This window comes from Rattus norvegicus, chromosome 1 (genome assembly GCF_036323735.1).
Source record: "Rattus norvegicus strain BN/NHsdMcwi chromosome 1, GRCr8, whole genome shotgun sequence".
Lineage (NCBI taxonomy): Eukaryota > Metazoa > Chordata > Mammalia > Rodentia > Muridae > Rattus > Rattus norvegicus.
In genome coordinates this window covers 24,395,140-24,419,299 of record NC_086019.1, presented here as the reverse complement: position 1 = coordinate 24,419,299, position 24,160 = coordinate 24,395,140, and the positions used below count along the sequence as shown (strand labels likewise).

The 24,160-nt window shown below is 41.7% G+C and overlaps 1 long non-coding RNA gene across 2 annotated transcripts; it reads left to right on the top strand.

Annotated features, from left to right (window-relative positions):
- The first annotated feature begins 5,410 nt into the window (after positions 1 to 5,410).
- On the top strand, positions 5,411 to 23,563 carry LOC102555465 (uncharacterized). 2 transcript variants are annotated; one of them, XR_005497574.2, is made up of 3 exons: positions 5,411 to 5,842; positions 6,344 to 6,428; positions 22,179 to 23,563. It is a non-coding gene; the product is annotated as an uncharacterized LOC102555465 (long non-coding RNA). The 2 variants fall into 2 exon arrangements; XR_589883.4 differs by lacking the exon at positions 5,411 to 5,842 and having other exon boundaries at positions 5,849 to 6,428.
- The last annotated feature ends 597 nt before the right edge of the window (positions 23,564 to 24,160 follow it).

The window sequence follows — 24,160 nt, the reverse complement described above, 5'->3', positions numbered from 1 at the left end:
GTCAGTTCTCTGCTTCTTCCTGGTTGAGTCAGCTCTCTTTTGAGTTTGTCCCATTGTGTATTCCAAATTAGCTAGGTTCATAAATTTCTGGGCACTTCTGTTTCTGCCTTCCATCTTTCTATAGGAGTGCTGGGGTTGAAGACACATGCTACCACACTCAGCTTCTCTGGATCAGCTTGGTTGTTACCAAGTGCCTTTATCTGACCAGCCCTCTAACCAGCCTCACTTTCTAGGGGTTGTTCGTTTTTCAGGTTATGGCCACAATTAATTGAAATTAGACCTTGGGGTTTCCCATTTTAGAGGTGTTTGGCTTCTCATACTGAAGCTTTGTCCTTCCATATTGGCTTTCTTTTTTGTGAGAAATCCTATCTCTGACTGTTGTTTTCCAGGTAAAGTTTTGCTACTCTGTCTAAAGCCAGAGAAGCTCTGTCCTCCTCCATGAAGCTGTGTGTGGATCCCACAAGGATGGGTGAACCCCCTACATCAGTTACTTTTCCTGTTGGTATGATACAATACCCAGACAAAAGCAACTCAGGAAAGAAAGGGTTTGCTGTGGCTTACATTTCTAGAGGGCTAAGGTCCTTCATGGCAGAGAGGACATGGCCACAGCCTGGGAAGAAATGGCAGGAACAGGACGGTGGCTGGATGCATCCTGTCTACAATCAAGAATCAGAATGTGAACAGGAAGTGGGGCCAGACCGTAAGGTCTTAATCCTGATTCCAGTGACACACTTCTTCCTGGGAGGTTCTACCTCATAAAGGTTCCCCAAGCTTTTCAAAGAGTACCATGAGGTAGAGATAAAGTGTTTGAACACACCAGCCTGTGAGAGCGTTTCAGGGTCACCCCCACCAATTTCCTCCTGATCTTCCATTCCCCTGTGCTGTGCCCGGCTCCATAACAGAACTTCCTGTCCATCGTGGTTTAGATCTCCTTTCCGAGGTTTTATGATCTCGCACCTAGTTCAGGCCGTTCCTATCTCTTTGAAGGCAGAGGACCATATTCGTATTGTCATGAAGGAAAAGGTTTGCTCGTTTTAAATATTCACGAAGAGTTTAGTGTAAAATAAAGAGCTGGAATGTTTTCTTTACAGTTGGTTTCCTTGTGCAGCTCCCTCAGGACCATCTTTCAATCATGTTCACTAACCAGTCTTACTGGGATGTCCTGAGAAATGCTTTATTCAGTAAGAACAAGCTGTGTGTAGTAATGAGCATACTAATTCCCCAGTACCATGTACAGTGCTGCAGATGTGGCACAAGCGTGACATCTAAAATGAATTACTTCAGGTTTTTTTTTTTTACGTTGAATTATTGAAAGATTTTTTTAAGTCTAACACATTTAAAATGGTGATGATTCACAGCACATTAAGTTTTTTAAAGATTTGCTAAAAATGCCTCAAAGTACTTAGCAAAATACCTAAAATGCCCAATAATAGAACCTATTAATTGCCAACATCTCTATAACTTAAAATGTGTACATTTTATAATTGGTTTTTCAATTTTAATAGGCTGTGTGTGTGTGTGTGTGTGTGTGTGTGTGTGTGTGTGTGTCACAGATGTCAAATAACTTTCTAAATAAAGTAGGTGGACATTCCAGTCGGTCAGGAAGGCTCATGGGTTCTGTGTCTGTCTCTGGAAACTACCTCCTGAAATCTCTTGTTTTGCTGTTAACTTACATGAATTTTCTGTTTCCTTTTTACTGCTGCAGGAGCCATATCTGCTGTCTTTGGATCCCCACAGTGCCAAGCACTATGTTCTGTGCTTATTAGGCACTCAGTAAACATCTGAACAACTCCAGCCTTGCCCTCTTGACCTGGAAACATGGGAGAAACTGTCTAATCTCCCTAGTTATGTCTGCAAAGAGCCCTGGGCCTCTGGAGGAGAGAGGAGGAGGTCAAGAGTGATCATTTCCCATTAGTTCAGAATGTTTTGAGTCCTCTCATCTTGTTTCCTGAAGTTGTAGGGGAGTTCTTTTTGCTCTTACCAGTGTTCTTTCCAAAGTGAATTTAATAAATGAGAAGAGGAGGAGGAGGAGGAAGAGGAAGAAGAGGAAGAAGAGGAGGAGGAAGAAGAGGAAGAAGAGGAAGAGGAAGAAGAGGAGGAGGAGGAAGGGGAAGGGAAAAGGGAAGATGAAGAAGAAGAGGAGGAAGAGGAGGAGGAGGAAGGGGAAGAGGAAGAAAAGGAAGAAGAGGAAGAAGAGGAAGAAGAAGAAAGGGGGAAGGCAAATGCTGATCCACGGTCCTTCTAATGCTGATGGCATCACCATTCAGAGAGCCAACACTTGTGTTCAAAGGCAATGAAGAGCTTCGGTGAACTGCAGGGTTGAAGACAGTGGATTGTGCCTGCTGATGCATCACACATCCTTTCATTTCACCTCCTTTATCATTTCCTTTTCTCCCCTTCTTTCTGTTTCTTTCTGTTCTCTTCCTTTCTATTCCTCCGCTATCATTTTTTCAGTTAGAAATATCTTTGTAAAAATTCTGAGTGCTTATTACAAAAACTTCAAGTGGTATAGTGAAATAATTTTTTTTCTCATTTAGAGTGACCCAAGGCTTTCATTAGGTCACTTCTTTGGAACTAGGATTCAGGCCCTGTTTTCGTGTCCACTCTTGTGATAATAACAGCACTGGGACTGACTAGGTGTCTGGAGTCTTCTCTATACCATAGCATAGTCTGTACTGGGTCCCCAGGATGCTCTGTTGGGGACTATGTTCTGTAGGATCAGGCTTTATCAATTTATCCATTCATTGGAACAGATTTATTAAATGTGTAAGGTGATGGAGCCATGGTATTTATTGGCAATGCGGGTTGAGCTGGCTGGTCTTACCTTCCTCTCCTCTCTGTAGTATGTGTGCTTCTCATGACCCTCAAGCTGGTGTTTGGCAAGACCTTTCTGGAGTTCTTGTCATTCCAACATATATGTATGTGTGAATATCCTCTCTGTAAACGAAGTTTTCAGCTGTCTTGCAAAAACAGTGCTTTCATACTTTGTGAAAAGCATGAAAGAGTTGTATGCTTTTCCAGAAACTGGTTTTCCTTTTCTTTCAGAATGTGTGTCCATGTTCGAACTCAGAGAACAGCCCTCGAGCTTAATTCTGGGTCTCGAAGCCCTGCTCTCTATGGTTTCTTGGTGGGAGCTGTGTCTTTCCAAGCTTTGCCAGGCAGATGATGTTGGTGTGCGTTTGACTTTCTCATTTCATTCAATTATTATGTGATAGCCATCAGCAAGAGGGAGAAATGTGTTCCCATCTTGCAGAATGGGCACAAACCGAACAGTGGTGCTGAACTCTTTAGAAAGTGCATGGCCTTGATGGTGTTGTTTGTAGATAATCTTGATATAAGACATTTCGAAAACCAGGAAGGTCATGTACAGTGTAATGTCAACCAGTGCTCCACCCAGAAAGGTCTTACCAAATACAGATTTAAAGGTAGGGAAAGTATACATGGTACAGAGACCGGAAGGCCAAGACTATCCTGTTCAACCCACAGTGTTGATAAATATCAAATCAACATTGCCTTATACCTGAATACTTTTTTTTTCAGTAAATGATAATCTTACAAACCCTTGATAATTTACTTTTCAGTGAAGAGACACTATCAGGGAACATTAGAAGTGCTCTGGGCTCCCTGAGGAACATTTCTTCATAACTTGGTTGCTCCATTTGGATCTCCATTTTTCCGTGTGAACTTTCCCTTTTGCCCAGCTTTTTCTTGGTGACGTCCAAAGAATTACCTGCTTGTACTTCTGCTGAGAGGTGCACACACAAGACGTTGGGTGTTCGTTGACCTCTGTGGCATATACAGCCATGGATCCTAAAGCTGACTCTGATCATGTGGATTGTTGTACAAGACGGGGATGAAGTGGGAGACAGGGTTGAGAAAGCTTTGCTTCAGTTTCTTTCCCACATCACAGATATGTGACAGGTCCAGTTCTCTGATACGTCCAGGGAGATGGGCAGGTAAGATTAGCATGATCGCTACACCCGCAGCTCTGATAGTCTGGGTGAAAGCGTAGAGGGAAAATTCAACCATAAAAGTAAAGATTTCCCTTCTCCGACTTTTTGTTGTTCTTTACCATTTCTTCCTCTCTTTCCATTCTTTCCTCCCTCTGTCCATCCTTTCTCTCTCACTGCCTTCCTTTCTCCCTTCCTTCTTTTCCTTTGTTCTAAAGTTTGAACCTGGTACTTCACACATGGTAGGCTAGTGATTTACCACTGAGATATGTCCCCGGCTCCTCCTTAGTAACTTCAGGCTTGAAACCAAGACGAGAACAGGCACATTCTGGAGAAAGAAATGGGAACCACCATAACTATTATAGCTGTTGTTGTTATTATTATTTCATGACGTCTAATGATCACCAGTATTAAGCCTTTGCAGCCAAAGTCAGGCAAGCACTTTCTGAAAACGACTCTTCGCAAAGCGCTAGCATTTCAGGACTTTTTCTTTTCTCTCCAAACGACACGTGAAAGAGACATTGTTAGAAATGATTCACCCATTTCACAGATTGAAATATGATACTTGGAAACGTTCCCAGCTTTTACAAAGGAAGCCTGTGGCAGATAAAAGCTGGAAACTTGGGAATTTATTTCTTCATCTTGCGCTGCACCAATTGGAGACACGCTGTCTCCAGACAATATTTTCTTTTTAATGGCTCTGAAGTGAATGAACTCCGCGGAAAGTCTAGTGTCTCGCTGCGAGTGATATGAGAAAGAAGAAGGCACGAAAAGATTCCTCATTAATGGATGTGTATCCTAGCAATGGGGCCAGGGGTGAAAAGGGCACTTGAAAAGTAAAATGAAATATGGAGTATGTGTAGAAATTATCTCCTTATCTGACTCGGAGGCACGAGGCTGCACGTTATCCTCTGTTCATTTATTTTTTTTCGCCTGGTTTTTCTTTTATTTTTAGATAAATCTGAACCAGACAGATGAGACTGAGAACAATCTTTAGAAGCTCTCTCTCTCTCTCTCTCTCTCTCTCTCTCTCTCTCTCTCTCTCTCTCTCTCTTTCCCCAAGGTTTGTGGGAGCACAGCTTTGCTCTTCTTACACATTCTGATTAGAAGTGCCATTTGACAGCTGAGGAAGAGAATCTAGGAGCATGAAATCGAGTCAAGAATCTCGGCGAAGGTTGACTGGCCAAACTACCCTGTAAAGGGTGAGATTTCAGGCTTATTAAGTGCACTCGATAGCAAGCGGGCAAAATCTAAAAAGTGAAATTGAGGTTTTTGTTTTTTGTTTTTTTGCTTTGTTTTGGTTTGGTTTTTGGTGCTTTTTTTTTTTGAGAGAGGGAGAAAGTAAAGGAAGGCAGGAGGGGATAAGAAGACAGATAAAAGAGGAAGAGATGGGGAGGGAGGCAAGGACGGAGGGAAAGAGCAGAAATAAGCAATGGAATCATGGATTTAGAAGGTAACAATTTAGGTAATTCTGTGCAAGGTTTTTTGTATTGTAAACAACTTCATTTAACTTTCAAGTTCTTGACCAGGATCTCCTCCTCCTCCTCTTCTTTTTTCTCCTCCCCTCCTCGTCCTTCTTCTCCTCATCCTCCTCCTCGTCCTCCTCCCCTCCCCCCTCTTCTTCTTTTGTCTTATTTTTCATCCTCCTCCTTTTTCTTCTTCTCCCCCTCCTTTTTCTTTTTCTTCTTCTCCTCCTCCTCCTCCTTCTCCTCCTCTTTCTTCCTTCTCCTTCACCTTCTCCTCCTCCTTCTTTTTAAAATGTCAGTGAGGACTTTAGGTGCTGTCTGCAGTGTTTGAGGTTCAAATCCAGCTTTGTGAATGGTCATCAGCCTGCTCCTCATCCCACCCAGATGTCCTCCAGGTGTCTCCCAGTTTCTAGTGTCAGGGTATAGGTGAGTTAAGCTCACTTCAACCTCCTGTCTTCGCATCCAAATATATCTATGAGTGAGACACAACTTGTGACTTGAGACACACTGGGCACAGTTACATGCAAAGGTAGAAAAGATCAGTTGTGTTACATTTGGGGTGAACTGGTAGCCGGGCTATCATGAAGGGGAAGAAAGCCAATCTGGATGAGTCTTCCTGTCCAGAAGGCAGAGAAGGTTCTCTGAGACAGCAGGGACAAAAGCCTGAACAAAAAGGCTTGAAATGACGTGCAGGGTCTTTGTAGGACAGAACGCAGAGTTCAACGTCAGATAAACAGCATCTAATGTATTAGTGTAAGAGCTTATGCAAGATTTGAAACATGCTTCTAGTAACTCATTGCTTGCTGCTTACTGACCATTCAAATTTAACTGGATATTCAGTAAGCAACTTGTTTTCTTGGCTGTGCTGTGCCCTGGCTGTGCTGTGCCCTGGCTGTCCTGTGTGCCCTTGGACATATTGATGTGCAGCATTGAAAGCTTGGAATCCAGTATGTATGAAGAGAGCCTGGGGTTGAAGTTTATACTTCAAAGGCCCTGTTTTGTCCATGTGCAGGTAAGCAGGATTAAAACATGATTATTCCACATCATATACACCATCTGTCAGTTAAAAACGGCATGCGATTTGAATATATTGTCATTTCTGCTAAAAAAAAAAAAGGACTTCTGGGTTCAAGGAGTCACACAGCAAAATAACTTACGACAAACTTTAGTCTATTCTTTCTGACATAAAATAGATGTGTGAGAAGAGGAAGAAATGCTTGGGGTAGAGAGGGGAAAGTTAAATAAAACCAGCAGGATACAAAGCAGACACTTTGCTGTCATCTATACCATGTCTATGTGTTTCCTGTTTAATTTGTAAGTGGGGGAGAAGAGACGGATGGAACTGCCTCCCTCCATCTAAGTCCCATCCAAATCAAATTCAAGACATGCAGCTCCTACTCAGTAGCCACCGAGACAGGCACTGCACGGGGACAACTGGGAGTCACTCTGAGTATGGCAGGGGGTGCTTCACAATTATTGAAGAACTCAAGTTCACAAGAATGTTCCAGAAGACATTCTGATTGTGTTTGTGCTTTAGGCTGTCTACCGTGTCTGTGGCATGTTTCTGTGCTGTATCTCTTGCTTATGGTATTGGCTCAACTGAGGCTTCTAAATGCCTCCACAGGACATTTGGACAGCATAGAGGTTTGGGGGAACAATGACTGCAGACCAGTGTAGACATTTCTCTCCCTCCTCATTAAATATGTGGCTGTGTCTTTTCTTTTTTTTTTTTTTTTTATTAACTTGAGTATTTCTTATATACATTTCAAGTGTTATTCCCTTTCCCGGTTTCCGGACAAACATCACCCTCCCCCCTCCCCTTCCTTATGGGTGTTCCCCTCCCAAACCTCCCCCCATTGCCACCCTCCCCGCATAGTCTAGTTCACTGGGGGTTCAGTCTTAGCAGGACCCAGGGCTTCCCCTTCCACTGGTGCTCTTACTAGGATATTCATTGCTACCTATGAGGTCAGAGTCCAGGGTCAGTCCATGTATAGTCTTTAGGTAGTGGCTTAGTCCCTGGAAGCTCTGGTTGCTTGGCATTGTTGTACTTTTGGGGTCTCGAGCCCCTTCAAGCTCTTCCAGTTCTTTCTCTGATTCCTTCAATAGGGGACCTATTCTCAGTTCAGTGGTTTGCTGCTGGCATTCGCCTCTGTATTTGCTGTATTCTGGCTGTGTCTCTCAGGAGCGATCTTTACTCTTCTTCGTTCTGTAGAAAGAATTTAAAGCTGCTCATAAATATGAGTGAGAGCAACCACTCCCACACATGGGGCTCCTCAAGCATTTTAATAATTGTCCATTTTAAGTGCCAAGAGTTATGATTCCTATGTATGCTTCAGGAAAAATATGATGATCATTATATTTTATCTGCACTACTTTTTAATTGTTCGTTCACTTTGTCTAATAAACACATGTCATTAAATCCTATGTGAGCTGTGGTATAGCAAGCATACTTTGAAAAGTATTAGATGTAAAAATTCTATTTGATTTGGAGAATTTGTCTTGGTTTCCTTTTTAAATAATAGGACACTTCCCTGTAATTTGCTGAAACTTGTCTTCGCTTATACAAGATCATTAAGGACAGACAAGATCTAGCTGTGGTAAACACAGTCTGAGTTTCATCATTAACACTTTATAGATAGAACAGACCATAGTGTCACAATGACTGATTTTAGTCCATTAAGTTTTCTTGGAATAGTTTCCCATTGGTAGTAAGTTCTAAAAGGTACAAATAATAATGGGTTTGCATTGGCCATGGTGAAGCACAATGCTCTGGGGCTTTTAACTAATGACGAGTTCAGTGTAAGTGAACACAGTATAGGGCTGCTCTCGATCAGGTAATGTTTAGAGGTGACCTTTAGAGCAAACTTGTTGGTTATAGAAAATATGAAAACCTGAATCTAATTTCCAAAGTGCTGTGTCCAAATGGATTCTGTTTTTTAAAGTCTGAGTTTGTTTTTGGCCTCCCTGCTATAAGAATATACTCTCTGCTTCTTAAGAGGATATTGAGACCATGCCTAAAGAAACAAAATACAGAAATAGAAAGTATTTTACACAGAGGAAAGAACCTTGTTGTTAAACATAAAAGGTTTATGCTTTCTGCTGTTAAATGTATACAAGGATCAAAGGGTTGATGTCTCAATGTAAGGAGGCAGAGTGTGAGAGATAGTCCCTATGTAGGTGGAGTGGAAGACTGTGTGACCTCAGTGTGTCTCACCTGCTGGTGGGGCTAGAGAGTTTGAAGTTTTCAGCTTAGAGCTGGCTCTAGGTATCTGTGTTCTTAAAGATGCTTAGGGTAATTATGTGTGTTTCCTGGTCCACATATCTTCTAAAAGAATTTCAGGAAATTATTGACATTAAAAAAGAGAGAAAACCCCAGTGAATGAGGTCTTTGCTATCCCACACAAAGAAACTGTCTGATTTGACTGGAAGTTTCACTCTGAGGCTTAAATATCTGTGGTTATGGAATTATTATGCCTATATGGGCAACCTTTTCAGCATAGCTAGCATACAGAAGGGTAAAATGAAATAAACACATACACAAAAACCCGAATCAAAGCAGTTTCTGGGACTGGAGATGCAGCTCAATGGTAGTGTGCTTGGGTTCAGTCACCTGCACTGAAAACAATAAAAACAGCCCCTGCAGTTTGCCCCGCACCAGTGCCCACCAGAACCAGAAGTCCTGCACTTCTTGCTCTTATGAGCACTACTGTCTCTTTCCAGATTTTTAATGTGCAGTGAAATATGTTCAGACAGCGAGTTCATGTCAAGCCCCAGTCAATGGTTGGCTCCCTTATCCGTGGAAATATTTGATATTATAAGATATTTACATGGAAAAATAAGTCAGCTTTTTGGAGTTTTCTTTGGTACGATTAATGTAATCACTTTGAGTCATTGTTTTCTTCCTCTTAGCACCCTGTCGATCTCACTTTTGCATGCCTCCAGCTAGTTTTTTTTTGGTTGTTCCCATCACAAAATGACTTTGAGCTGAAAGATAATTATACAACAAGAAATTTGCTCCAAAAGTTGCATGAAGCCAACTATGTTAGCAATGCAAAGAACTAGTACATTTTGTTTTGAAAATTTAAAAAAAAAAAATAGACCTGGCAATTTGTCTACTTAACTCCTTAATAATCTTTTCAGCAGAATTCTCAGTGAAATAAGTCACTTTCCTCCTCCATTACCTCTAAAACTTCAAGGACAAATTCTGGGGGTGTTATTGAATAGAATCGTTTGTTAAGTACTGTAGAATATTGAGCATTAAATATACAATAGTGTGAATGTCGTGGGGGGGGAGGGAGACAGCTGCATGCACGTGCAGCTCTCACTCACTCACACACACTTACTCTCTCTCTCTCTCTCTCTCTCTCTCTCTCACACACACACACACACACACACATACTCACACACACGGGGGGGGGGGGAGCAAGCACACAAGGGATAGAGTGAGAATACCGAATTATATGGAGAGACGGTTAGGATACAAGTCACACATTGAACTGTATATAATATAGGAATCAGAATCATGACAACAGTCTGACTCATTTCTCATCTAGATATGGTAAGCATTCATTTCCTCTCCTATCTTATTTTCTGTTTTTTTCCCCTAATCTTTTAGTGTTATTAAAAGATACACTTAGTTCCAGAGTTCAGAGATCAGTTCTAAAAGCTCAAACCAGCATTTTCCAGTCAGCGTTATCTCAAACTAATGTTCAGAGAGATGAACCTGTGGGCAGAAACACAGATGCTACATTCCCTCCTTATCGATAACCAGATCAATGGAGCGAGGGGCTTCGCAGGTGAAACACCTACAAAGGCCATTTGTGCTGTGCAGCTTTGTCTTGTGCTGTGAGGCAATGACAAGGACAGGCAGAGTGCACTGGGGCCAGACAGTCCTGTGGAATGACATCAGACCTTTAGCCGGGGAGATTGAAACCATTTTCCTGCTCTTGTCTTTAAACAAACTTCTACCACTCGAAGGCCTTGTTTTTCACCCCCGCAGTACGCGTTATGTTGCCTAACGGAAGTGCAACATTGTCCGTTCCAAGTCTGCATCTTGGAAAACCAAAGCTTTGCTCCAATATGAGGTCCTGTGGTTACATATCATTTTAATAGCACCACATGCAGAGCAGGGTAGCATCGGGTCAGGAAAGTGCTTACAGCCTTCAGGTTGCAAGAGATTAAGTTCTACCCCAATTACTTTCTCAGCAAAAGCCAGTGGAAAATTAGATACATCCCACTAGGCAATAAATATATCACACTAAACAAAATTTAAAGGAGAGAACAATCGACCCCTTTCTTTGTTCTTTCAAAGAAGAAGTGGATTAGACCTTTTAAGAAAAAGATCAAGAGCATTTTATGGGAAATTTGGGGGGGAAAAACTATTTGGACTGAAATCAAAATGTTATGAATAGTACTTTCTTAGTAATGACACACATCAGCAGTATTTGTAGCTGTAAGAACAGTGTGATAAATTTTAATCGCTTGGGACTCCAGCTCTGTGGGAAGGGCTTGCTACACAGGCATCGTTTCTAGGTTTCCAGTTATGACCTATGTCTAGAAGACATTTTAATGATAACTGGAGAAAGTAGAAGGATTGTGTTCCTCGAGTGTTGAAATCCCTGCTTGTTGTCATCCTCAGCTCTAGTAAAGGCTTTCAAAGGTACGCTTCATCCTAGCAGTCAGGGTGCAAGACCAAAGGGATGCAGCTATCGGAGATAAAATATGCCAGCAACAGACACTCCTCAGGATTTCCTGTGGGAGTCTGACCAAAATAAAGCAATATTAATAAATATAAATTCTGGAACACTGTTATCAACAGAAACAGCGTCTTGAAATGTACCCTTGAAATTCTTCTAGTTTCTCCGGGCAGGTCAACTATTTCAGTGTAACTGTGCAAAATGTCTGACCTCCCTACAGGGACAATTGCTTTAAATTATATTAAAGACTCAAAGACTCTAATATGTCTGTGAGAGGAAGGAGCTTAATTTGCTGGATGCTTTAAATCTTTGGGCTTACTCGGGGCCCTTTAGTCCCTGACCCTGAAAATATTTTGACAGGGGGAAAAAGTGCTTTCAAAGCATCTTAACATTAAAGGACGTGCAACTGGCCAAATTACCTTTTTTATGGTTTCCTCTGTCTTTTTGTTATTATTATTGTTTCTTTTTTTCTTTTTCTTTTTCTTTTCTTTTCCTTCCTTTTTTTTAAATTTCTGAAGTCTGATTCTAAAGACTCTGGGTCTCTGGCAAGGGGTCTCCCACTGAGCTGCTGTCTCGTCTTCTTTGCCTGGGTCTCCTGGCCTTGCTTGGAGGCATAGGAAGTTCCTGAGGTTCTGAAGGACTAAAGGCCAAAATAAAAACATTCACCAAGCAGATCTGTGCTGTTAAACTCTGAAGGATTCTCACACTCATTTTGGTTTCAGCCCAGTAGTTTGAAAAGCTTCCCTTTTCGTGCAGCACAGAGTCAAATAAAATTTCCTGTCCTAGCATTTGTCATGTTGCTTAAGCATTCTCAGGATTCGAGCCTTCGGTCTCTCATGGCCTCCATGCGTAAAGCATCACCCAGTTAGGAAGATGCCTGCTTGCAGCCCTTCTTTTCTTCCTATCGTTTGTCCACGTAGTGAAATTTTCTTCTTCGATTTTACCAAAAACATTGCCTATGTCTGTGGCCAGTTGATATCTTTATATCCATAGATTAGTGCATCTCTCAACTCTCATGCAAGAAGTTTTTGTTCTAGATGGCAGTTAATACAGAGACTCACAAACCATCACCATGTAGTGCAGAGAATCTGAGGCTGGGGGGTTCTCATGTCTTCATGGGACTTGTATATCACACCCTCCTATACCAAGACTCAGGGACACCAGCACAAGAGGTTGTAGGACTCAGAGTGCATGCTTGCAGTGACATCATATTTGTCCAACTCGACAGTGCCATTGTACACATGAACTCCCATGGCTGTGGCTCCCTGCATAAGTCCCAGAATGGATTAGGGAGGGTCTTAAGTTTTACCCTTATCTGGCAGTTGATTACTTCTCAGACAGAATTAGTTTTCTTTAATGGTACAGATCCTTAGAAACTGCCTGTGTACATAGTCCTACACCCATGCACACACAGGTAGCACTAAAAGTACTTAGTGGATCTTAAACACACACATGCATGCACACACACACACACACACACACACACACCACATACACACACACACACACCACACATACACACACACACACACACACACACACACACACACACACACACACACACCACAGGAAAAGCAGAGATATGGGAAGGAATTGGAAGCAGATATGAATTTGACTAAAACATATCAGATGTATGCATACTTATAAAATAAAATCAGATAAATAAACAGGAAAGGTAAAGGAGAAAGACATAAAGACAGAGAGACACAGAGAGACAGAGAACATAGTGAATAAAAAAATGTTTGACTCTTTCTCATTACATTCTGGTTTCCAAATGTTTTAATCTCACAGTGTAGTTTTTCTTAATATAGTTAACGAAGGCATTGGGTGAAATGCACTGTAGTCTTATCATTTTCTGGATAATTTTGGTCACAATCTTTTGCCGTATTTCCTCAGTAGGACTGCTCATAAAAATGCTCCATTTCTCCAGAGCTCTGTGCAGTCCATAAGAATTAACATTAGGAAGTACTGCAGACAGCAAGAAGAACAACAACCACTGTTCTCTCTTCACGAGGTAAAGGGATTCGAAAGAAAGCTCAGTGGTTAAGAGCACTTGGTGCTGGAGGACTTGGGTTTGATGCATGGCACCCATACCATGGCTCACAATCATATGTGAGCACAGTTCAGAGGACCTGACACCCTTCTGACTTCCATGGGCACCAGGGATGCTCATTTTGTCAATGACATACTTATGCCAATATGTACAGTTAAAGCAAGCGCACATCAATACATCAAAACGTACACACACTCGGATCTGAAGATACTTCTGTTTCCCAGGTGGCAAACTCTAACGTTTGTTTCTTTGAAAAGAATGACTGAAGTGGTAGTACGGCCAAGATAAATGCAGAAAATAAAAGATGTTACAAGAGCCAAAGTTCAGACTTTTAACAGCTCCCGGTACGATTGTCTTTTTGTTTCTGTATGAATACGTCATCTTAAGCCAACAAGATGAAAGTATTCCGAGTCAAGGTTTGTTGGGCACAAATGCGACAGGGTTTATGCTATCAAGTTACTTAATAATCTGAGGTTGGGCTTCTGTCCAGCAAATTTGACCATTGTACGAGAGTCCATGGCTCAGGTCATTGAACAAACACTCTTGAAAGTTCAGACCCATTCGACACCATTGATGACTTGGCTTTAAAGAAAGGGGCTCATTTTCAGTTATAGAATTTTCTTCTTAAATGGCCAAAGATCTGGACCCTTTTCTATTCCTTCCGTGTGTCTGACCACCCTACCACGAGTGAGTCCATGACTTCCTCGTCTTCCAATGTCAGTGTGCAGCGTCAGTGGCTTATTTTAGTTAATCATTATTATCTTCACTTTCTTTGTTGCTAGAAACCCGTAACTGTGATCAGTTTTCATTATTATTTTTACCTTTTAAATATTTTTATTTCTTTTAAATATTTTAGGAAGGAATTGTTTAAAAAAGTCTTTCAAATTTTATTAGTTTATGTGTATGGGTTTTTTCCTGCATGTATATCTGAGTGTCATGTGTGTGCCCAGTGTACACAGAGGTCAGAAGAAGGCATTGGATTCCTTGGAACTGGAGTTCCAGACAGTTTTGAGCCACTATGTGGGTGCTGGGAATTGAACCCACATAGCAGTCAGTGCTCTTAACCATGGAGGCATTTCTCCAACTCCTAGGAACAGTTCTTTAACATATTGGAAACTCAAGTCAGTGGGAATATTTTCTTTAATGCCTTTTATTTTTTATCAATCTATTCTTTCAAGAATGCTTATCAAAGCAAGAAAGGAAACAAAGGATCTTACCATAAAAGGAACATCTGTAAATGTGTTGAACAGTAGACTGATTCTTAGTTTCCTGGTTAGGTTAACTTGTTTTCCATTCTGTGATGGATGAATTACTTTAGGGTTGGGGACCATGGCTCAATAAAACGTTTCCCATGCAAGCATGAGTACCTGAATTTTGAAACTCAGCACCCATGTAAAAAGTTGGTCATGGCATCACACGCCTGTAACACCTGAACTGAAGCTGTGAATACATGTTCGTGTGTGTGTGTGTGTGTGTGTGTGTGTGTGTGTGTGTGTGTGTGTGTGTCTGGGTCTTGCTGGTTTACTGGTTTAGTCAATCACTGATCTCCGGGATTAGTGAGAGACTTTTCTCAAAAATAAGGCTAAGTGATTGAAGAAGATAATCTCGATCAACCTTTGGCCTCTGCACACATGCTCATATACCCATATATACATGTGCATGTACATGTGCCATGAACAGATACTTATAGCATGCATGCACACATTATTCTGCAGATTATCCATGACAGCTAGTTATTTAATGATAACTTTTGGCCTAGCACAGATGTAATAGCTTATTCAACAACTTTTCTGAACTAGAAAATATTATTCGTTTCTAAAATTTCGATTGAAACACCATGGTTCTAGCCCTTTCTCTGCCATTTATTTCATGACCATGGACAAAGATTAGACAAAGGACCAGTTCAATTTGTCATTTAATTCAAAGTCTCTGAAATTTAGCAAACTTCTTGATAGATTATGTTCCTAGTTCAGTTTCCAAGATTTTTACTGCAAGTTCCGGCATCCAGGCTAACAAGACTGTAAAGACGAAGCATCGTAGAGGATGAGAGGAAATGGGCAGCAGGTTCATGGGAACATCATGCCATAGAAGATTCACGGTAGCTAATAGATAAATAATAACTCACAAGGACGGCAAGCCATAGATACGCCTTAGGACTAGAATGGTTATCAATTGATTCTGACTTTTTCACTCACAAGGGTTGTTTATTGTCGAACATCCAATTCAGACTGCACTGGACTTTAGAACTTCCGATCTTAATGGGAAGGTCTTGTCTAGGAGAAATCTGAATGTGTAAAGGGCTGAGAATGGGCCACTATATACTGTGTTTCACAGTCTTTAGAGTGCAGGCTCACACAGCATTCCAGCACTCATGAAGTTTAGCTTCTATGAGCAGTGCCACTGGCACTGAAATTATTCAATCAATACCTTGCCTCATCAGAAGCCTCCCTCAGGAGCAGTCCCTTTGAAGGCCTCCATGCTCTGGGAGAGAGGTGATCTCACCAAGGATCAGGAATCAATCAAATTGATATCTGCTTATTGTCACCTAGGAACAGAACTCACAAACCCTAACTCTGCAAAGGCAAGCGGTCAGATCTCATAATATTTGCTGTTAACTGAGGAGCATCATGGCTTTGCTTTTATTCAAAATGTATCCACATTAAAACAGCATGGGACTTTCTAAAGGCTTGTTAGTCATAGGTTCCAAGATGAAATGTGATTTTAAATATAGAAAACAAAGAAACATCCTAGATATTTTTGTTCCCAAAGTTCTTCTTCCTCTTGTTAGTCTGTTTAAAATAAAGCAAAACTTAACCTCCATCAGCCCGACTTTAGAAATGATGTCCTTGGTGCTTATGTAAGGATGTCTTACTCTTGGGTAATTATCCTCAAATTACATGAAACAATCACCCACTGACTGTCAACTTCACTCTAAAAGCATAGTAGGATGTGCAAGGTCTTTCCTATTATTCTGGTGGAGAGATTACTACAGTCAAAGCACACAGTTTCATTTTCAAGTAAAACAGTTTCAGATCTCCGTCGTGAATGCTTGGAATTTTAAAAAGACAGCAACGAGCCACTCAGATATTTTTCCAAGGCCTGAAATCTGAAGCCTTCTCATTTACCCAAACCTCCCACCAGACAAGTAGGAAAGATAAACAAAACTGCAGCCCCCTGGGCTGTACATATCCACAAGGCTGTAGTTCCTCAGATTAGAAGGGCTCATCCCTGTGTTCAGTGTCTCCCAGGAGGACCTCTTGTAGGAAGAGGGAGGAAGCACAAGGTTGGGAATTTCAGAAGATTAGGCAGATAGTCAAGTCCTGGATGGATGAGGCAGCCTGTAACTCATTAGCAGAGCATCTCCCAGGGGTCCTGTAAACATCCTACTGCCCGCACCGAAAGGTGGGGTTTCTGACAGCCTGGATGAACAATGTCCCTGTGCCCATGGGCATCAGTGCTGTTTATTGCAAGGGAGAATCAGGGCACATGGGCAATGTAAAGATGTGGTGGGAAGTGTCACAGCCGAGGTGCTTTGCATGCCAGAGGCAGATGCAGAAGATGCGTAATACGACTTTTCAGATGTCTATTGCTTCAGTTATTTTTTTTTTTTTTTTTTGGTTCCTTGGCAGTGCTGGGACTGGAACCCGGGGCCTCCTGCGTGGTTGGCACGTGCTTGCACAATGAATAGTCCTTTCCACTTTCATTTCGAGGCAGTTTTTACTAAGTGGTCCAGAGCTGACTTGAACCCACCCTGTAGCTCAGGCTAGCTTGGGTCTTGCAGTTCTCATGCGTCAATAGGACCAGTACCTGAGCTTACGCGATGGGGCTGGTAATACCATCTTAAGTAGAAGGTTATGAGACTTTCAAGAAAGCACAGGGTTCCTGGTACATGCTTCAAGAAAGGAGGAGAAAGTTCTTATTTTAGCTCAGAGTTCTTGGGAAGATTCTGGGGGCTGTTTTTGTTTGTTTGCTGTGACAGTATTGTAAGGACAGGCACAACTCTGTTACTGAAAGATGAATTCTTTTTGACAGTCTGCTTGGAGTCAGTAAATCTCCTATGGCTGTGTTTGTTTAGCTATCACTATATCAAGCAACCCTGTGTGTTGAATGCGTTGAACAGTGGCCTCCTTCCCTCAGCAGGGTGAGGACGGCTCGAACCTCGAGAGCTTAGAAGTCACCTACTCACGGTTTTCCGTGTCTGAGTGTCCTCTTTTTCATGAAAATATATTATTCTTTCCTCTCTGAAATAAAATTCAAAGTTTCCCCATCTCTGTGCGTCATTCTGAGAAGTTAAAAAAAATCCTTGGCCTAATGAAATGGTCTCTCTATTTTTTGATATTGTAATCAATAAATGTGTATTTAAGATGGACGAATCTACATATAGAGGCATTTATATGTATACTTCTAAAAAATGTATTTTTAAACTCACATGTCTCTGCGTGGATGTCACATGTGTTCACAGCCACATATACTGCAGAACCAGTAGGGAGTCTTGGATCCCTTGAAGCTGTAGTTGCAGGTGGTGGTGACATTGGTGGGCACACAGGGACTTGAACTCAGATCCTCTGGGAGAATAGCCAGTGCTCTTATTTGCTGAGTGTTGGCCCCAGACAAAGGCAGCATTTTTATGTGTCCACATGCTTGCCATCCATAGTCTCGACCCTCTTGGAAGTGTGTCCACCTTAGGAACATCTTGACAGCAGAAACTAAACCTCACCCATCTCTGTGTTCTATAGTCAGTTTTTGCCAGCTACTCAACATGTGACAGGCCCTGAGACTTGCTTCTCAGTGTTATTATTGTATCCCTACAGTATATACAATCTCAACCAAAGCGATACTAATAATTCACCATAGTTGATTTTGTCGTCCAAGGCTGAGGCAAAGCTTAGTGTCATGTAGCCTGCCTGTGCCGAGGGAACATCTGGGAAGGAACAACAGAGACACTGGGCTGACTCTCTTTCAATGGCCAGGAAATGAAGAGCTTCGTTCCTAGCAACGGCCCATTTTGTATTTTGGAGGCCGAGATATAAACAACAGCGGGCTCCATGAAAAGCAGCTGCAGTTAGAAATCTCTCAACAAGCTTCACATGTGCAAATGACAAGAAGGATTCCCGGTACCATATTGGGCTTCTCAGTCTCACACGCAGCACAGGGTAATCACTGTCAGCAGTGTTACTGTGAGTACCATGTAGAACAATGTGTCTGCAACCTACTTGCCGTGTGGCTGAAGGTGAGAGACAGATGGGGTGGGACCACTGACATTCACTAGTTTTTTTTTTAAACTTGTTTATTAACCCTGTGAATTCTGAATAAATTCCATACTGAGAAAATGATTTTTGGGAAAACTCATCTTTATATTAAATATGCACCAATTTTGTAGATGATTTCTACTTCTTCCTCTTCATCTTCTGAGTGCCTCCTGATTGGCTGTCAGGTTGTTTCGGTTGTCACTTTCTCATCTGAACACTTTATTGTAAGAGGACAACATATGAGACCTAGCATGGTGGGTTAAACGTGTAAGTAACAATGCAAAAAATGAAGTTCAGCTTATGGGTTCTTTGGAAACACATGCACAAATATTTACAAGTATAGAGAGAGATCCAACTTTTTTTAAAAAATGAACTGTACTCCCTTTTATTTATTTATTTTTGTGAATAAAAACCATCAAGTTCTGGAGAGCAGGACAGAGAAAAGATTCTGGGAAAAAAAAGTGATTCGTTTTACAACCTGGCTGCTTGGTTACCATGGTAACCACGTAGCATTTTCAGAACTCTTTCTCTCAAAATCTTTACAGACTTGCAGGTTTTTGTGTGTGTGTGTGTGTGTGTGTGTGTGTGTGTGTGTGTGTGTGTGTGTTTGTAGTGTAGGTGGTCTGAGGAAACATTTCAATGATTAAATTCAGCACAAGGCACTTTGAAGTCATGAGGTCCTTCAATGTTAACATTATTTATCATGCCTCCAGCGTCTCAAGTTTGCAAGTTTGAGATTTACCACTTTCAATGCCAGATTTGCCAATAGTTGGATTTTTTTCTAACCCACTTTCTTTTAAGATTCATCTTATTTTTAAATTGTGTGTGTGTGTGTGTGTGTGTGTGTGTTACATGTGTGTGAATGTTCTCATCTGTGAACCAGAGAAGGATGTCGTGTATCTCTCTCTCTTTCCTCAGTGAACTGCAGATTTTGTTAAGGTGTGGATTGTGAGTTCGTGGGGTCTGCTCGCCTCTTTACCAACCACACTGTTATAGTCAATGCTGATATCTTATGTGGGTGTTGGGGATTTTTACATTGATAAAAAAAGATCACTTGGGGCAACTTTTGTGACCTCCTGCTGCCAAGAACTCTCAGCTCAGAGTGTGTGTTGCAGGGCTCTAGGGCACATGATTACAGGTGAAAGACACATTTCCCAGGCCATATCACAGATCAAATATCAACCCAGAACAAGGCTGCATCCTTACTGAGAAACTCAACCTCCTCTTCGGAGTGACAAAACCACATTTTTAGATGTTATCCATCTTTCAGTTTCATGTCTAACATGTAAGTCTGTACCTCAAACTGAGCTCACCTCTCTCATACTCTCCAGGGTCTCCTGTGCTCCCAACCAAAATTCCACCATCTTTGAAGACATCTTGTGAACAACACTTCTTGAGGAGTGGCTTCCCTATCATCCCAGCATAGCTAAGCCCTCTCTCTTCCCTGTTTTTATATATTTCATATTTAAAATATATATTTTCAAATATAAAAATATATTTACATTGTTGAGCAGATTTGGGGGAGGGAGAAAGGGAGTGTTGTCGCATACTCAAGTTTTTGTTTTTTTTAACTCTATTGGAACATTTGAAATCTTGATTTCTTTGTACTAAATTGATAATACATATTCAATGAAAAGAAGCACAACCGGATTCTTTAGACTCAGTGTTTAGTGTATAGCTTTTCATTACTTTTAAGCTATGTGTGTGACTATATAGTATGGATTGAAAATACCTTTTGAAAATTGATACTACATGATGAAAGTTTACTGATGTAGGGTATGCGCCGTTTGATGTTTTTACTCCAGTGTTTTCAGGGCTTCACAGACCTGCATTGGATTGTATGCAGATAGCAAAGTTTATCGAGCTAACCCCTTATCCCAGGACATTCCTAATTATTCCATATTATAAATATCTTTATCCACTCAAAAATATTAGTCTTGGCCACTCAGCACAGCCTGGGTATGGATGGGTGAAGACACCCAGAGGCCCACCAGCCTTCATGGTGCTTGGGCGTGGGTTGGGGAAGATACCCAGAGTCCTGTCAGCTGCACAGCCCACCCTTAGCAAGAGCCACGGAGATGTGAAAGGATGTGGTGGACAGACAAGAAAGAGAAATGGAACAGTGTGAGCATCATGAAGAGCTGTGGAACTGAAAACATGAGGGTGGAGGGGAAGAGCCTGTCGTGAGCAGCCTGCCCTGCTACCTGAGGCCATGGCGAATGAAGTCTCAGCATGTGCTGCAGCTGACGGCCATGTCTGTGTCTGTGGCCGTGCAGCAGTGTGTGTGTGTGTGTGTGTGTGTGTGTGTGTGTGTGTGTGTGTGTGTGTGTGTGTCAATGTCCATGGTTTACGCTACCACTAAAGATCATGAGAATGTACCTGGTCTGAGCCACTGACTGGGACCATGTTGATGTCCAAGGCTGTGCAGAGCTGGCCCCACCCCTCTCTGGCTGTGGCACTCTGGAGAGCTGCCTCCACCCCTTGCCAGTTGCTGTACTCAGGAGAGCGGGCCCTGAACCTTACCTGGGCAGGACAGTAGAGTTTGGTTCTGGTGATGCGGGTGTGAGTGAGTAGCCCCGAGGGCATGAGAATAGGAGAGGCTGGTCCTGCCCCTTGCTGGCTGCAGCACTGGGTGAATTAGCAGTAGCAATGCCACAGAGCTCGCCCTGGAGGTGTCGGTACAGGAGAATGGGCAGGCTGACAAACTCTCCCGCCACCCAGGCCAGATACAGGGCTTTTGAGTTGGCTCACCCCAATGTGTATCCCATCTATGACACATTGAAAGGGCCAGTCTTGCAGATCCAAAGCTGCAGGATCTCATGGCAGGGCAACAACAGGATGCTTGAGAGAAGTCCAGGTGAGGGATCCACTGTTGATAGTGTAGCAGAAAACAGAGGTCTGGAACCAGACCAATGACTCATTACAACGAACATTTGCAAGTAAAGACATATGGACAAAAAGGTGTACTGTGTGACATACTGATTCACTACAGCTTCGACCACCAGGTTTTCTTTTTTCTTTTTTTTCTTTTTAAATTCTATCTTATTTTCTTTTCTTTGGGGGAAGGGAGGTTGCAAGGGCAGAGGGCAGATGTGAAAGGATGGGGAGATGAATGGGATTGGGTGCATGATATGAAACTCATAAAGTCTATAAAAACAAAAAATAGCTTTTTCTCTAGAATATTTGATAGATATTACATTGTCATGTATGTTTTCGATAGATTAATAAGCTTTTAGTTATGTAGATCACAGATATCATCTGAAGGTTTTTCAATGTCATTGTCAAGCTAAGATGTGTATTTATTTTTACATTTCTGTCCAAAGGTTGAGAAAGCATTTTACATTTCCGTTTTGATTCATAGTGGGAGTGAACATTAGAAGTGTGCTTTTCTTTATGCAGGTTTACTTTTGTGAATAAGTAGTTCTTATATTTTATTTCAGACATTTAAAATATCAGGCAGATATGTATTAATCGGTGTTCTTTAGAGCAACAGAACCAACAGAAGGAATAGATGTTAAAGGGGAGTTTACTAGACCAGTTTAAACAGTGGTGCTGAAGGCCTGGAGGGTCTCTTGAGAGCTGCTGGTCTTCAGTCTACATAGGAAGGCTGCAGAAGCTGGGCTCAATGCCCCTGATGTCCTAAAGAGCAGCAGAAGCATAAGTGTCAGTAGCGACAGGGTGTGTGGACTTGGCTGCACACTGGGAAGGTACTGCTAGGGCCAGACGTGCAAAGCACACCTGTTTCATTGTGTTTCTTTCTACAGGTGCCACCCACCTTCAAGATGGATCTTTCCATTTCATGTGACCTTTAAAGGCTGTCCTGAAGGTTCCATTTTTCCAGTTTGCTGAGATATTAGCCACACCTTTGCCTCCCAGATTCAGATTTTTGCTGTCTCTGATCATCATGGAGTCCTTAACATGAATAGGGAAGAAATTCCTCGGAGGAACGTGAAAACATGCACATTATTATACAAACAAGCCTTTCGCCCACAGAATCCATCAACTGACACTTGTGGAGGTCCATGCACTGCTGGCCCTGTTCAAGGGGTGGGAACCATGTCATTCCACTCCTATCAAGGCCACATTGGACATGGCAAGCCACCTAGCAAATCTGAGGTCAACATGACTTACATGAAACCCTACTTTGAAAAAAAAATACCCAAGCAAGCACAATTAAATGTATTTAATGAAACTGATTTACAGGTATTATTTTAAAGGCATTTATCTCTTTAGGATTATTGTTTTCAAATTTATTCCACCCCAAGCCTCCAAATTCAGTAGAATCAGGTCCTCAGGGAAAGGCCAGCTCTCTTGGTATGACTCTAACCATTAAATTGGTACCCACTAGAGAAGATGAACAAATACTGGCCAGGACAAGTCAAGTGAGCCAGGGATATGCCATCAATGAGTTGCAGTAAGGTCTGATGACCCTGAACTGAATGTTTAGCACAGCAGGTATGTGTCCCAGGTTTTACTGCCACCTTCCAAATGCCACACAGTGTCTTTTACAAGAGCCGATGAACTTGGAACTATGCAGGGAGTAGAACTGTGGGAAACCTGCTTGCAGTGTACGCCCACCACAGTCAGAGTTTTCAAGCCCCACCCAGCTACTTTATTCTTTGTGTTGAGCCGAGGCAGGCAGATCTCACCATTCTTTTAAAAGACATTGTGTGCCTTCTGTCTCCGAAGAATCAAAGGGCTGGGGCCAGGTACTGCTGATTCATAGGATAATCAAAAAGGAACCTGGAGTAAATGACTGTACTCATATGGAAAATAAAAGACTGACTGGGCTTATGATCTGCAAGAGATGAACCTTCCTGAGAATTTTTTAGGATAACAAGAAAATGCTGTCTCAAGCAGAGAATTGTCTGGAGATCTTCAGAGCACAGAAAGAGCAGTCTGGAAAGCTGTCTTGAGCAGGACATTGGCCGCCAGATTGGACTCATGATTTGAGTTGTTTGTTTTTGCTGCTCCCAGACACTCCTTATCCCAGAACCCTTCTGCAAGCTGAGTCTGGCCCTTGGCAGTGGCTCAGGTTAACCTTGAAACCCTGATCTCGTGTCTCTATATCCAACATAATGGGAATACTTCATTTTAAAATAAAGTTCTTCCATATTTATTAATAAAGATATATAGATAGTTGTTATGATGAGTACAAGTTTTTAATTTTCTTGTCTTATAGATTTTTAAAACGTGCTTTTAGAATATTTATTTTTGATGATTTTTTTCCTTGGTGTATTCTGCTCAGGCTTATCAGTTATAAGTTTCTAAAACATGTTTGGCTTTCTTTTTTTTTTTTTTTTTTTTTTTGGTTCTTTCTTTCGGAGCTGGGGACCGAACCCAGGGCCTTGCACTTCCTAGGTAAGCGCTCTACCACTGAGCTAAATCCCCAGCCCCCATGTTTGGCTTTCTGATGGGACTGTACAAGTAATGGTGCTTTGTGCTTTCTTAACACATTTGTAGAATTTAACTTACCGTTTCTGTAGTGATAAACTAAATCATAAGAAAACTTCAATGTCTTTATACTTTGTGATCTAGATGTCTAAAGCCATATTAATTTCTCCAAAACGTACACAATAATGTAATACCTATCAAATATTCTACGGAAGAAAGACTAATTTAAAAAAAACTTTTAATTGACTTTCTATGTATCTCACATCATCGTCCCACTCATCTCCTCATCTTTTCATATCTGTTCTACACCCATACCACCCCCCAGCCCCAAAAAGGAAAGAAAATAAGATAG